General features: G+C 31.0%; 1 long non-coding RNA gene across 1 annotated transcript; it reads left to right on the top strand.

The window, feature by feature from the left end:
- The first annotated feature begins 12,562 nt into the window (after positions 1-12,562).
- Positions 12,563-15,002, top strand: LOC111404138. Its single transcript, XR_002704659.1, has 2 exons — positions 12,563-13,968; positions 14,110-15,002. It is a non-coding gene; the product is annotated as an uncharacterized LOC111404138 (long non-coding RNA).
- Positions 15,003-16,511: the final 1,509 nt, after the last annotated feature.

The following is a 16,511-nucleotide window of genomic DNA, read 5'->3' as shown; positions in this document are numbered from 1 at the left end:
ATAAATCCTCTAACAACAATTATTTCAACGATTGAAACATAGGGATGTCATTTTCTATAATATTAGGAATACGAAAATGCTCCTACTATCTTCTTGTAAACACACAATTCGTCTTCAAATTTGATAAAATCAAACATTTTGACTTTTTCATCAAATCTAAGATTTCAGCTCCAAGAGACTTCTCTTAACCTATAGTCACGGTATGCAACTGTTGCAAGCAAAACTCGAATGGACTTCAACAAGGCTACAAGAGAAAGGTTTCACCAAGTTCAACACTTAAACCTTTGCTTCTAGCCTTGCTTTGTATATATGGATATTCTCATCCATATCGACATTTTCCTTGTAAACTATTTACAAAAACTTGTGGGTTTTATTCCATTAGGAGGCTTGACCAAGGTCCAAGCCTTGTTCACATACGTCGAGTTCATCTCGAGTTTCATGGCCTCTTGCTGTCTCTTTTAAGTTAACACTTAACTTTATTTTGTTGTAACTAGTAGGTTCAATATCTTGGATCAGTAATACTTGATTAGTAATTATGGATTCGCACCTTCTTAAAGGTCGAAGATCCTTCTAGATTCACATAGAGCTGATATGTCCTCAGGAGTTTTTAGTTCCTGACCAAGAGTATGTCTCATATCAGATATGGGATAAAACTCAGATTTATCTACTTGGTTAACTATATCTGTGGACTTTTGAACTCTTTCAAGTTCTATTTTGCTTCCACTGTCCTCCCTAGAGTAAGCATTTTATTTAAAAAGACGATATGTCGTGAGACGAAGACTTTCTTCATGATAATAGAATTTATATTCAAATGTCTTTTTTGAATATCCCCACAAATACGTATTTATCAGATTTAGTGTCAAACTTATCCGATTCAAGGCGCTTCAAATAAGTGTCATGGCCCCAAACTTTCATATAAGATAAATTGGGACTACTGCCTTTCCATAACTCGTATAGAGTTCTGTTAACCAACTTAGGTGTGACATGATTTAGTGTGTTGCACACTGCAATCAATGCATGACCCCAAAATAATTTTAGGAGATCTGCATAACTTCTTATTAATCGCACTATATCTAATAGTTAACGATTTCTCCTTTCAGATACATCACTATGCTGCAGTGTATATGGAGGAGTCCATTGCAAGAGAATCTCATTTTCTCTTAGATAATCTAGATTTTATCTTTAAGATACTCTCACTTGATCGAATCTTAATGTGAGGGTATCTTTACCTATTTGTTTCTCTACTTCTAGTTTGAATCCCTTAAACTTTTCAAGAGTTTCATGTTTGAGTTTCATCAAATATACATGATCATTGATGAAATAAGAGAAATATCACCTGACATCAATTGACATGAGTCCATATGCATCACTATGCATTAGACCAGTAATTATGCTGACATTTCTTCTTTTCATGAAAAAGAAGATTTGGTCATTGTGCCAGACATGCATAATTTGTACTTGTCAAAATCAATTAATCCTGAGTATACATCTTAATGTAACTTTGGAATTGCATTTCATCTATATGACAAAGTCTGTCATACCAGATTTCGGTAATAATTAGATTATCGCAATTACGCCTTATAATTTTTATACTCATTATAGACTCCTTAGTATTTAGAATATAAATGTTATTTTGTAACTTACCATAACTATTAAGATCTTAATCAAGATATGCAGGAACAACAATTGTCCATAATATTAAAATGGTTTATGTTTGAACATGAAATTCATTTTAATGTTCCAGCTATGGTGGGTAAAAAACAACATTTCTCTAATTCCATTACTAAGTCAAAATGCAACAACAAGAAGTATGTTCCTACAAGCAATGCAGCAACAGTTGCTCATCTTCAACGCGTAGATTAACTTCTCCCACTTGCAATGGCCTAGTTCCATTTAGTTTCTCCATATTTGTATAAATATGAGATCCACATCTATTATCTAATACTTGAGAAGCTAATGAAATAGACATAAGCCTTGCAATATTCCTTCCAATGACCTTTCATTCTATAATGAAACCAAAGGTCATTAGATTTGGTATTGTTCTTCGCTTAGACTGTCTTAACCATATTGGGTGCTTTCTCAAAACCCCTTTAGATTTCCTCTTAACACTCTTGGAGGAATCAATGGTTTGCCGACTACCAACTTTGAGAAAGGGCTTAACAGTCCTAAGCATGTCAAGTAACTTAATGAGTATGCATTCGAGTTTATTCATATCATAATTCATAATTAGTATGAATAACTCTATGACAGAGATTGTAGAGCTAAGTCAATACTTAGTTTATAGTTAATGATTGAACTCAATTGAGACACTTCTCATGTCAATCATCTTCAGTACATGAGAATTGACTGAAAATTCTTTTGTCACTTTGCATCGGTATAGTTGTTTGAAAGTCTCATATCCTTCCACACATGATTATTATCATACAATTCTTTGTAATAAACAATTATGTGTTAACATCTATACTCTCAAATTACTTTTGTAACTTAGGGGACATAGTTGCAGGTATCATATACGTTGCAGTACTATTGTCATCATTGCGTTTATTATAGCAGCTACCTCTTCCTTAATCGAGTCATCACCAAATGTCTATGGAAAATGGCTACTTAAGGACAACAAACTTTCTAATACTTGAGAACAATTCTCAAATTGCAGTGTCAATCAAGAAGATTTAATTTGGTTGTTGGCATCCAATATGCCTTTCAAATACACATGGTTACTCACGATTCAATAAATATAAATGACGAAAAGAAAAAAGAATAATATATAAAATGCATCAATTAATTTAACATAGACTTTTATTAAATTAATTATGCTCCCATTGTTTAACTAAAATTTATGATCCTCTTACATAAATTTATAGAGTCCATACTTGACTCCCAGTAGGTTGGGATCCCATCTATTAAATTAAGACCTTGAATGTACTCAACAAACCTTAATAAAACATTTGGGTAGATACTATTATCAATTGCATCTACATACAACTCCCAGATTGTTAAGCTAACAACTCTTTGTCATTTCATATCTTATGTGTTAGCTTAACATGCCTCTAAAATTTATCTCCTTAAGTACTCAACAAGAGATAAACTTTAGTTAAGTTGAACCCATCATTCAGAAATATCCAATATTTCATAGTGTCAAACATATCCCTAATAGACCAGCCTTGAGTGTACTCAACAAGTTGAGACGATTTGGGACTCTGATTTTTCATTATAATGATGGAAGGCGAAAGTAAAATATGACTTAATATTTTATTGAGGTTTTTTTTTTTTTGCATTCAAAAGCTTCATCAACAACGATACAATCATATATATTTTATTATACATCTACCATACAAATAAACATATATACATAATATAATAATAATAGTGTGGACGATTATGGACTTTTACTATTTAGTCTTCCCGAGCCATAAGGAAGACTAGTTGGTCAATTCCTAGGAGGATAGCATTGAACAGTATCAATGCACCATCTCTATGGTCTCCTCCTCTTCTTGTTTCTTCAATTAGTCCAGCTACAACCTGTATCCTATACTAATTGGCAAGCAGACTTAAATGAAATTGGACTCGCAGAACCATAGCAACAATAATAATAATGGACTCACATGTCCAAAATGATCAAGAGCTCGCAGGCTCATAATAATAACAACAATAACGAGCTCGCAAACCCAAAATTAATTAAGAGCTCGCAGACTCATAAAACGACAAGATTAAAAAAAATAAATCATTCAACACATCCATATGGTCGGGTTCATAATCATCCACTAATAATGCATTTATCACATAAATGAATTCTTATATAATATCTAATATTAAATGCAAACAAGTTTCAAGTTTCTAGCATCAAGTTCGTCTAAACTCTTTTAGACAAATGGATCGGAACAATTAAATAATTAATTAATCATATTAATTAATTAATTTAATTAGCGGGCATATTTAATTAAAATCAAATTTTAATTAAATACCGAATTAGAGTCCAACTCTAATTCAATAATTATAAGGCAGGATAATTTAATTAAAATCAAATCTTAATTAAATATCAAATTAGAATCAAACTCTAATTTTAAAATTTAAGGCGGTTGAATTTAATTAAAATCAATTTTTAATTAAATAACAAAATTAGAGTCTAACTCTAATTCCAATAGTTAGGGCGAATTTATTTAATCAAAAATCATATTTTAATTAAATACCATATTAGAGTCCAGCTCTAATTCCAAAAAGAAATTTAGGGAGAGATAATTTAATTAAAATCAAATTTTAATTAAATGTCAAATTAGAATCCAATTCTAAATTCAAGAAATGCTAGGGTGAATTATTAATTAAAATCAAAATTTAATTACGTTCTAAATTAGAGTCCTACTCTAATTTAAATTGAATCAATATTTTAATTTAGGATAGCACTCCTAAATAAAATAAAATTCAATTTAGGGTCAAATTTAATATTTAAATTAAAATCATATTTTAACGAAAATATAAAAAATCATCAATTTTGAATAAAATGTTAAATGGGTTAAATTTGAATTTAGGGTCAAACCCATTTAAAATATAATTTTAAAACTATTTTAAAATTCAAATTCAAATTCAAAACAAATTTGATATTGCATTTTGACCCAAATTTGAATTAACAAGGGCCCCCGATATTTCAAAATTGCACAGAAAACCCTATATATAATTGCAGGCAGGGTCCTTGATATTAAATTTTTTTTTTTTTTTGCAAAAATAACCCTTATTTAACAATTTAACAAATGGACCCCTAATATCATATTGCAGGCAAGGGCCTGCAATTTCGTAAATTGTAAATGAAGCCCCTACCTCCAACACGCCAGAGCCTGATCTGTAAACCCTAAAATTTTTCCCCTTCTTTCTCCTTGCAACTCCGATCGATGGCAATACAACGGCGTGCACCGCGAATGGAGAGATAGCGACGGTGCCTCATTCCGGCACTGCCTCGTGCTATTACATAGCCCCGTGCTGCTGCTACCATATCAGCAGCGCGAGGCGCCGTTCAATTCAGCAGCGGCGACTTGTCGCTGCTGATTATAGGGACATCGGACGTTGCTTTGATGTGCAACGACGTCCAACGCCCGCCCCTTTAGCTAGCCGACGGCTGCTATTGCCGCCGGTAGATCCACCAAAAACCCTTTTTATTTTATTCGGATCCAAAATATTTTCTATGCAAAATCAGATTTCAAAATTTTGAAAATTAAATTTCTTTAATTGCTAGAAACTAGAAAAAGAAACAAAATAATCAACTTTTGATTATACAATGATGTTAAACAATTTCCAACAAACACAAAGTATACTCTGATATCATTGTTGGGAATCTATTTAACATGCACAACGAAAATTAAAATAGATTTTGATTCCCACCAAGAATCGCCTTTATGTTTAGATAGAAATTGTGATAAGATTGTACATTTTCCAGATCTGCAAACTTCTTTGCTATTCTTTTCGTTCCAGCAATCTTGATTCGCCACCCACAGCTGTCCAATTGTTCAGCCTCCGACTGTAATCTACACAAAGAACAAGATTGCAGCTACCAGGGTTTTCTCCTCTTGTGCTAGCAAGAATGATTATGAGAAAAAAAACACGTGGATTGAAAACCCTAGCCATGTATTTATATAAACCCAAACGGGCCTGGCCTAGTCCGGTTCAATATTTAATTAATCCATTTAATTAAATTCGGTCCGTAAATTAATTAATCCAATTAATTAATTCAGGCTTATAAATGACCAAATCAATTAATTAATTAATCCAACGATTGTTAAATTAATTAATTGACAAATTGCAATCTTTCAATTCTCTTTTGTGTACGACCCATCAAGTTCCCGATTACGATACCTAACGACGTAAAATATTATTTTGATCTAATCAAAATTGATAAATTAAAACACCATTTTAATTTATTATCAATTCACATTCACTGTCTCAGATTGACATCTAGCAATGTGTTAGGGCAATACATGTGACGAAAAATGTTATGTGGTATGACAAAACCGAACTCATTTGTTTACCGTGAAACTATAATCCCTTCGTCAATATGATCCGATCAATTACGAGATATGGAATTGTGTCAATCCCGAATATCGATTATATCTTTCACTCCACTATTAAGTCAATATAAGTCGACAACTCCTTTTCGACACATGAGTACACCTTGGCCAAAGATTTCGTTATCGAGTTAATTGAATGAAACGCAGATCATAATTTCCTACTATCTAAGAGTGACGAATCCTTTATTGGTCAATCACAACCTTCATGCGATTCTTGACGTACTCGAACGATATCGTATTAGCGGCCCTTTGCAGAGCAACATCCAACACAGCCAAAGTATGACTGTCCTCATATAAGGTACCATGACGACCTCAAGTCAAAGGACCAATTCCGCTACCAAACGTTAGAGATTAATCATTGACACTCAAATAGTTATCCACGTGAAATTTCTTGGTGGGTCTCCAATATTTTGTCCTATAACAAAACATCCAAGTGTTCATTTAAGTGTCATCACACTTTAGCTTGTGAGATCAGCTACTTACTTCATAAGTAAGAAATATCACACGTGATGGTCTATCCGTAATAACGATATCCGTATCTCGTTATTACTTACGACCACGGACGATTTAAGATTCAGTCAGATGTAATTTGTATCTCACAATTACAACTCCTTGTGATTAACAAATTACGAAGATTTAAATCTACGGACTTTATTAATTAATTGTCTATTAATTAAATAATAGATCTGCCATTAAATTGCATTAATTATATATCAAAAGTATTTATGTCCAAAATTTATTAGACCTAGGGTATAATACTTACAGTTCATATACCAGGAACTTGTAAAACAAAGAGATCTCGATAAAGTCATGTTAGTATATGAAAAAATGAAAAAGAAAGGAAATGTTTATCGACAAAGTTTTATATTGATCTATTATTGATGATAGCAAAGATATTGAAGTAATATTAATCAAAGAATGCGACATAGAAATTATTAGCCAAAAACAAAAGAAGCTCTGTAGGAGAAACTGAATTCTAGGGAGTAAAACAAAGTATTTAGATCCGTAGTTCGTTCGAAAATTTTAAATATAATTCCTTAATGATTCAAATGACTTTTTCTTAGAAAATTTTGAAGTATTCAAAAGCTAGAAAATATTTTCTTGTGATGGATGTCATTAAATTTTGATATTTGAATAATTTGCATGCCTTACATATGAGACTTGAGGATGTAGTAGTTGTCTATCTTATAATAGTGACATACATGAAAGTTCTTGAAGGATTTAAAGTACCAGAAGTAAATAATTCGTTCCCCAAAACTTTGCATTCAATCAAATTGCAAATACCATTATATAGATTAAAACAATCTAAACATGTGTGGTATAATCGTCTTAGGATTACTTGTTGAAAGATGATCATAAAATGAGAATGTGTGTCTGTGTTTTCATAGAGAAAACAAATATTGAATTCACAATTGTGTTAGTTATGTTGATGATATAAATCAAATAAGTTCTATTGAAGAATTCAACAAAATTTTAAATTAGTTGAAAAATGAATTTGAGATGAAAGATTTGAAAAAATAAAAATAAAAATCGATTCTTATCTAAGGTTGCAAATTGTACATTTTTCAGAAAGATTATGTTCATCAATCTTCATGTATAAAAAAATATGAAAATGTTTTTATATAGATAAAGCATATCCACTGACATTACATATGATCAATCGATCATTTGGTGGGAAAAAAAGATTCATTTCACCTACTTAAAGATGGAGAAATTGTTATTGATCTTAAAATACCATACACTAATACTGCAATTGAAGTATTAATCTATTTTTGCAAATTGTACTTAATCAGACATGACTTTTTCGATAAATCTCCTTATGAGATATAATTATACATTAAATCAAAGACATTTGAGTGGTATGATTAGTTACCTAAAAGGAAATATTAATGAAGTTTAAAGAGGAAATTACAAAATCCCAGACTTTCAAGATCACAATGCAAAAATAAGGTGTATAAATTTTTCATTCACAATTCAGATATTGATTTACCTATTAATATTAATAATATCAATATAAAATATATCAATCCTATCTCATCCCAATCCAATTATAAACCCTAAAATTCAAATTCATTTCTCTTCATTTCTCCCTTCTCACTCTCCCTACTTAACCCATTCCTTAGGTGGCGTCGTCCACTCTAGGAGATCTCCATATGCAACGCGGCAATGTGAAGAGGATTTCTATAATTTGATTTGTCGATTTGTGAAGAAGAGAATAAAGAACATAGGGGAGAAGAACCCAAACTGTCAATGCTTCACTCCTGGAGATCGCAGTCCACTGCCGGAGACCACCTCCATAGTGCAGCGATGAGAAGAGGATTTCTGTAATTTGATTTACCGAATTACTTATTTGGATTTGTGAGAAGAGAATTCCTATAATTCGATTTACTGAATTAGTCAACTGGATCTGCCAAATTTTTGTAATATTTTATTTTCACCAGCAAACACTGCTGTAGAGGTGATGGCGTTTGTATAGTGAGGGTTTTGTGGTGATGGATGTGGTGGTTGATCTAGTAGTTGGGTAGGTTTTATTGAATTAGGCAGTGGCTTGGGGATGTTTTGGTGGTGTTGGGGGTTTTAGGTGTTTTTGTTAGTTGTGGAGGTAGAGGCATTGGTAATGGTTTTGTTGGCGGTACAGGTAAAGGTGTTGATCGTGGTGGTGGCAGATAACAATGGAGATGACGATAATGGTGGTGGTGGTGTTGTGGTGCTAGTGAGGGTGGTCGCAAGTGGCTGGAGTGTTGGTGACGGTGGTGCCCAGCTGTTGTTGTGTTGTTGATGATGGTAGTGGTGGTTGTCGCGATAGCGATGACGATGATGGGTGGGGTGTCTGTCTGTGACCAACAATTAGGCGTCTATGACCAACTATGTGGCTGATTTGTGACTAAATAATAAATGCTCGTGACTCAAAAATAATTTGTGACCAATAAATTGTGACTTATATAATCTACATATAAAATGTGACCTGTAATTTGAATGATCTGTAACTTACAAAATTTTTTATTTGTGACTACGAAATAATCTGTGACCAACTAATTTGACGATATGTGACCAGTAAATAAATTTGTGAACTATAATTATGAACTTGTGACCATTAAGAACTCTTGCAAAGGGGAACCATGCATTACCTGACATGAGATAGATCTTCCAACAGCGACTTAATTATCTTTATTTAATAAATATTTTTAATTAATTAAATACATACCCGATTTTTTAATTTTCAAACTATTTCCTGACTTTTGAATTGGGTAAACATAAAACCTGAAATTTGACTTTTTCCCAAGTTTAAAAACATATCCGGCCTATCTAAACACCTGGCCCAACTAGTCCATCTATGTGTGAACCTTTCACCGGGCACCATAGTTTGCCTTTGTAGAAGAGCAATTTTAGGTTTTTTTTGCCTGTTTATGAAAAGTTATGTAATCTTTATAATTTGATGTTAAAGTTAAGCCCCAGTTTGATTCTCATTTATTGATCACAAAAATGAAAAATATGATCGTTATCTATTATATCGAGCCATTATATTTGATTTTCTATCTCTTGAGTAGGGATTATATTTTTTATTCCCATTCTTAGAAAAATGGGAATCAAACAAGCCCTAAATATTAATTTTATTCACACTTGCATCTCTAAGAAACTATTTGTTTTAACTTTTTTAAAACAGATAATCTGTTTGACTTTGGAGCAAAGACTGTCTATCTATAAAGAGCACACTCCCTATTTTAAATTATTTAAATCGTATTTTAATTGATTGTTCATTTACATATATAAAATAATTTAAATAAAAATCAAGAAGAATTAATAAATATTTCTTGAAAAAACTAAAAAAAGAATCAAAATATATTATATTGTTGGAGTGTATAACGTTTTACTCTCTAAATTAAAGATGCTATTTAAAATAAAAAGTTTCTTTTGAAGATGCTTTTAAAAAATTAAAAATAGAAAGTCTCTTGAAATATATTTTTAAGCATTTTCTCTATTTTATAGAGATTTTTTTTTCTTTCAATTAAAAGGTCTCTCCATTTAGAGAATCAAGCCCACTATTTATTTATATTTTATCACTATTACATTTAATAAAATTACAAGTTCCAATGCTCAACTACTTAAGCTATTCATACTATATTCAATATTGGAAATATTGACATCTGAATAAATATATTAAAAATGACAGAAAAATAATAAACAATTGTTCCAAAAGGTGACATAAATAACAAAAAATAAAGAGTTTGTTGATATGTACAAAATACATATTTTTAACTTTAAAGACATTCTCTATTATGAATGTATGGTCAAGATGCTTTTTAAAAATAAATAATCTTTTGAAGATATTTTTATCATTCATACATTTCGTAAAATTCAGTATTCATCTTCATTATCATCCTATTATAATTTATCCTAAACAAGACCGAGACTACCACTTTATTAGTTCTACCAAACAATAAAATAGTCCATCCATGAAAACGAGCCTTTGAAAATATAGGACTGGAAAGCAACTTGTGATCTTAACAAGATTTTATTCCAAAACTTTTATTAGGCAAAGTTCTTATCTACTAGTAAGTGGGTGATTCTCATTTTCAAATTCGTTTCGGCCACGAAATTTCATCTTGGAGCTTATGGTGTTTTGGCATGCGAAATGCAAGTGGATTAGCCTCTATTAAAGGCTTTTTAAGGAACAATTTAATGCATTTTAAAACAGTTGATAGCAAGTGATTGGTTCCAAATTTGGGGTGACTTCAACGTTGAACCATGGATTAAGTATTAAATATTGCTATTTAGAATCAGTGATATTAAAATATTCGTATAAATGACATTAAGTCTGTACTTGAGTCCATTATTTAAAAATTAATTTTTAATTACATATTCTTAGCTACACATTCTCCTAATAAAATAATTTTATACGTAAATTCAATATCTTATTTTCTGACCACACATTCTTAAAAAATGACTCTTACAAAATTTATTATCTTGAAAAATGTGCTCGAACAAATGCCTAAGGGATATAATAATCTGCCTAATTAAATGAGTAATATATTCCTACATGTAAATTAATTTATCACTTAGTTACCTAAATTGATTTTATAGCACCATGAGTTCAGTGTCCTATGATTGAGTTTATGTATTCAACGATGTTAAACCATTGTTTAATGTGGACCAAAAAGGACAGACTTTTAGTATATTTTTATAAAAATTAATAAAATATATGGATAAAATTCATGCAGCTAAAATTAATTATTTACTTTCATTTAGATTAAAATTTATATTTTGATCACATCAAACAGAAGCTAAATGTAATTTGACATTAAAAAAAAAAAAAAAAAAGGGTTTCAATAGACCAATATCAAACTAACACCTCTAGAAATTGTCAAGATTACATTGTACCAATAGACCTAATTATTATTTTAATGAAAAAATAAAAAAAGGTAAGGTGTCGCATGACAATCTCATAAGTGAATGACATCGTGACAAATAATCAAGTGAATATAAATTTAAGTATCAATCTTACGAGTATTAATTATCAATTTCAATTTCTAATTAACTTAACCTTAATCAAATAGCAAAATTATATAGAGAGATGAATTATATTTACTAATTAAACCTGTAACTAAACTAGTTATCTATCTAATCCGTTGGGAAGTATTTAAAAAACTCAACTAATTGATAGTTCTAGGACTTTAAGTCTCCCTATATCATTCAATCTTAATACCAATTTCATTATTTGACAACACTTATTTGGAATTGAAAGTCAATCTTCCTATCTTATTTAATAATTATCTTTCAAGTAGAATTAATTCGATTTTCACATTTGAGCATACTATATTCCTGTTTTAACTGCAAACAGATGAAGATGTTTTAATTCGTAGGAATATTGAATAGGATCATATATAAACAATAGCGGTGTATTTCTATTCCTTATCAAACTTTATAATGATTGTTTCTACGTACTGAATTCGTATTCCTCCTTCCGAATGTCAATAAAAATCATATATTAATTTAATTATTGGTCAAATAATTGAAAATCATTAAGATCACAACAATCATTTAAACCAAGCAAACGTTTTGTGTCACACTACAACAAAAGTTGTTTTTTATGAAATTTATCTACAACGTACATTTTAGGTATGCCATAAAAAGTTTGCTTTTATGGCGTGCCTTAAATATGTGCTGTAATAATTCAATTACTTAAAGTATTTGCGGCATACATTTAGAGCACACCATAAACAGTCTATTTTTACGGCATTATTCTCAAACATGCCATAAATGATTTTATTTCTTATTGTTTGTATTAAAAAAAAATATATTTACGATATACATGTTGCTTGCCGTAAACAGTAAGATAAAAAGTGCAATACATTTAAGAATGCCGTAAAAATGGTATTTTTTTTTTTAATTTTTTAAGCAAGATTTTTTACGGCATACCTTTGAGCATGCCATAAAAAATGAAATTTCTTTTATTTTTATTTCTCTTTCCTCCTACAGATTTTTATTTTTCCTTTTCTTTTTCTTTCCTCTTCTTTTCCACGTTTTCTTCTTCCTCCTTCCCTGTTATTTCCTCCACTCAAACCCCTCATCGTCCCTCACTAAAGGAATTTGTACTCTGCCTACAAAATTTTGGAAGACAAATTCAAATTTGTGGGTGGAATTCACCTTCCCCCCTCCCCCACAAAAAAAAAGACATTTTGTAGGGTTATAATTTGTTTCAAAATTCTCAATAGTCCAAAGACTTGTGCCTACAAAAATTTGTGTTTTTACTCGACAAAAAATTTGATGGGCAAGATATATCGTTTGCCTACAGAAATATTTTACATGTTTGTAGACTAATAATTAATGGAAAATTTTCGATTTAATTTTTATTTTTAGTACCTTACAAAATGTATATTTGAAGTGAAAAGATAATTTCCATTTTTTTCCTTTCCTTTTTTTTCCCCTTTCTTGTTTTTTTTTCTCCTATTTTCCTTTTACTTTTTCTTTCTCCCTCCACATTTTCTTTCTTCTTCTCCCTTCAACTTTCTCTACTCCGACGCGCCACAAGATTATTGTCTCACTACCTTCAATCAGCAATCATCCGTCAATCCCAGTAACCTAAAGATCCAAGTTAGTGCCAGAGACAACTTAGAGGTATCATTATTGGTTTTTATTTGTTGGGTTGTTATCGATTTTGTTGGGAAATATTGTGAAATGCAAATTAGGTTATTTGATTGTTATAAATTCATTTATTAGGTTTCTATCAATTCATTTATTGGTTGCAGTGGAATATCTAAGATCTACAATAAAGTGAAGGTTCAAACTCCATTGAAAATGTTGTGGGTTCTGGTGGGTAAATTGTTGAATTTGTTCGTTTGGATCTTGAGCGTTCTCTTACTTTGACGTTTCTTTACATTTTATAGGAAAAGTGGTTACAAATATGCTATCTAGTTCGACTCTAGGATAATGATAAATTCCTAGGGCTATCTTTTCTCATTTCATTTTCTTTTTGGGTTTATCAATTATGATTTTTGTAATGAGGTAATGATTTGTATTATATGTGAAGATTTTATTTTTACTGTAATTTTCAGTACGATGGATGACATTTCACTAGAATGTTAATGATTTCAACATTGATTTGTTTGATCGGGTTTGTGTTGTAAATCTCTAGATATATGAAGAAGCAAAGAAGTTCTCGTATCAATCTAGTGTAAAGGTTGTGGTTGCTTATGGTGGGGCACCAATTTTCCAGTAGGTTCGAAATTTTTTACATCTGAAACTAAAATTGTTATGTTGTTTTGACATTGGCTATTAATTTATCTTAACGTCTTTTGGCTAAATTCTGATCAATGTATTTGTTGATTGTAATGTTAGAATGGTTTAAGTAGATTGTTAGATTGTAAGGTGATGAAATTAGAAAGCAGGGACATGATGGCTCCATGGGCTTCTTGACGAGGTAGTTGCCATGTTTTAGTGAATTTTTATATTTCTTGTAATGATATTTTGTCATTCTAAGATACTATAAGTAACTTCTTCTTTTTTTAGTTTTTTTGACAATTTCAGTTTTTTTGACAATTTCATTATCTTTGGAATGTAGTTTCCATCCTTTCCTACTTGATTGTCTTCTTGTTGACACGCCAAAAGTGCAGCCCAAATCGAATAGTCCAAAGAATGAAGCCCAACTGGGCAATTCAGGATAAAGGCCCAAATAGGGTTATTAATGAATGCAGTGGAAGCCCACGAATGCAGTAACACCATCGCCCAAACTTGCAAGACGCCTAAGATCTGAGCAAATGAAGTGCCTTGCAGTCGCCTAGGGTTATGACCCTGTTCTCGTCCAAACCTTCGAATCGCCCAAGATCTTAGCAAATATAAGATGTTATGATTATCCAAAAGTACAGTTATCGAAGCAGTTATTAAGTAATTTTATCACGTTCCACGATTGAAGGATGTTCAGTTGAAAACGGTTGAACGACAAAGAGTAGTGACAGCAGTTAGAGACGGCAGTTCCACGATAAGTTCGCCAACATGAAGAAAGTGGGTAGTTATAAAGCAATTAAGCGGTTTCTAAGTGGTTGATCACGAAGAGATCATCAAAGGAATATAAAAGGAAGAAAAGACATAGAGCGAAAGGTCCCCGAATCAAACACTCTCAAACAGAGAATATATAATTTTAATTTCTTAATTTAGACTTAAACATTTCTTTTTAGTACTCGTGTGCTTGCGCCACTTGGAGGCATTCTGTTTAGTTCCAATTGTAAAGTCATCGCCAATAAAACATTCCTTTTTGGGACTTTGTCTCAAGAGGTTTGTTCCTTACATAATCGTCTGATCCCTTTTTAATTGTTAGCGACCACGCGCGCGAAACACTTCTATAATGGAAGTTTCTGTCTCCACTTTCTTGAGTCCTTAGGCAATTGAGCACATGTTTAATTTGTAAGCCAAAGACACTTTTATTACATGCAGTTTTCGTCCTTTTTGTTGGTAAAATTAGTTGATCATTACTTAAGGAGGATATGGTTTAAGGAAATCTATGATTATGTTGGTAAAATTAGTTTATCATTATATTATGTCTATTCATTAGTGATGTTCAACTCATGTCAAGAAGCAAGTTCGTCGTTCCTGTTTTTGTGAAGCTACACATATATACAATTTTTAGTTAGATTTAATTTTTGGTATGTTGTTTTCTTCACACATTTTTTGAATAAATTTTGACAAAATGAGTGAAAATACATCTAAGTATATTACTTATTTTTGTGATGTGCAGGGAGTTGATTATATTTGAGATAGCTAATTAAATGTTGATCAAAGAAGTAAATTTCTTGATATATGGAATAATTATTTTGTAATAGTTTAACTAGTTATTTTGGAATAGTAATCTACATTTTGGCATATTGTATTGAACCATACTCAATACTTTCGTTCATTGAATTTATGAAAAACATGCTTATATATGTATTGATATATGATTATATTCTTTAATTATTTGTGTTTGGTGATCAAATATATATATATATATATATATTTTATAAAAATTAGATGGACATATCTGGCATGCATTAAAGTATGCTTTGAAAAATATCATCTTTTTAACAGTGCGTAGATGCATGCCATACAAAAGTTAGTATTTAGGGTGTACTTTTGATTTTTTACCGCATGCAATACATGTTATAAAAAGATGTGAGTATTTACGGCATGGCTTTATATGGTGTTCAACAGTATGCCGTAAAAAGCTTTTGTTGTAGCACACAATCTAGAAATTAATGTCAAAACATCAAAACATAGGGTTCAATATTGTCCTAATATGTATACAATTAGTCAAGCATGATATAATTACAAAAACACAAATTAGATGATACAACATCACCCTAAATTAAAGATTGAGAGAAAACATGAAAAAATGTCTTGATAATTTTCCTTGAATATCTTCTTCAACCATAGCGAAAATGTATGAATATAAATGTTTTGTATCAAAACTTCCTTCAAAGCTTGTAAAAAAGATTTTTATTTTTTATTTTTTCTAAAACCCCCAAGAGCAAGAGCTTCCTTTAATTGCAGATGAAGACATGTATTTATAGTCCCAAAACTAGGCCAAAACTCGTTCCCTAATTTCTTTCCAAGTGGACGTTGAATGAAATTAAGAAACAGAATTGAATTGGTTGGATAACATCATGCGATCGGACAAGGTAATTTGTTGCAATCATACAGTATGAGTTATTTGCTTTCTGGTGACACATCAACAAGTTGGTTCTTGACTTCCTCTTTTGGTTTAGTTCGAATTCCTGTCTATTTGTATCATTGGTCCCTCATCTTTCAATCTTACAATTTGATCTTTATAATCTGCAATCGTCCGAATCGATCTCTTGCAAGTTTTGGAAGTTGTAATTAAATCCTTAAGTTTTTCAAATGTCGAATTTAACTCCTAAAATTTATGAATTTCTTCTGATTGCTTTCTTAATTCTCCGTATTGATTGAATGCAATCTAATTGAGAATTAATG

This window comes from Olea europaea, chromosome 11 (genome assembly GCF_002742605.1).
Source record: "Olea europaea var. sylvestris chromosome 11, O_europaea_v1, whole genome shotgun sequence".
Classification (NCBI taxonomy): Eukaryota; Viridiplantae; Streptophyta; class Magnoliopsida; order Lamiales; family Oleaceae; genus Olea; species Olea europaea.
This window is presented reverse-complemented; position numbering and strand designations above follow the sequence as displayed.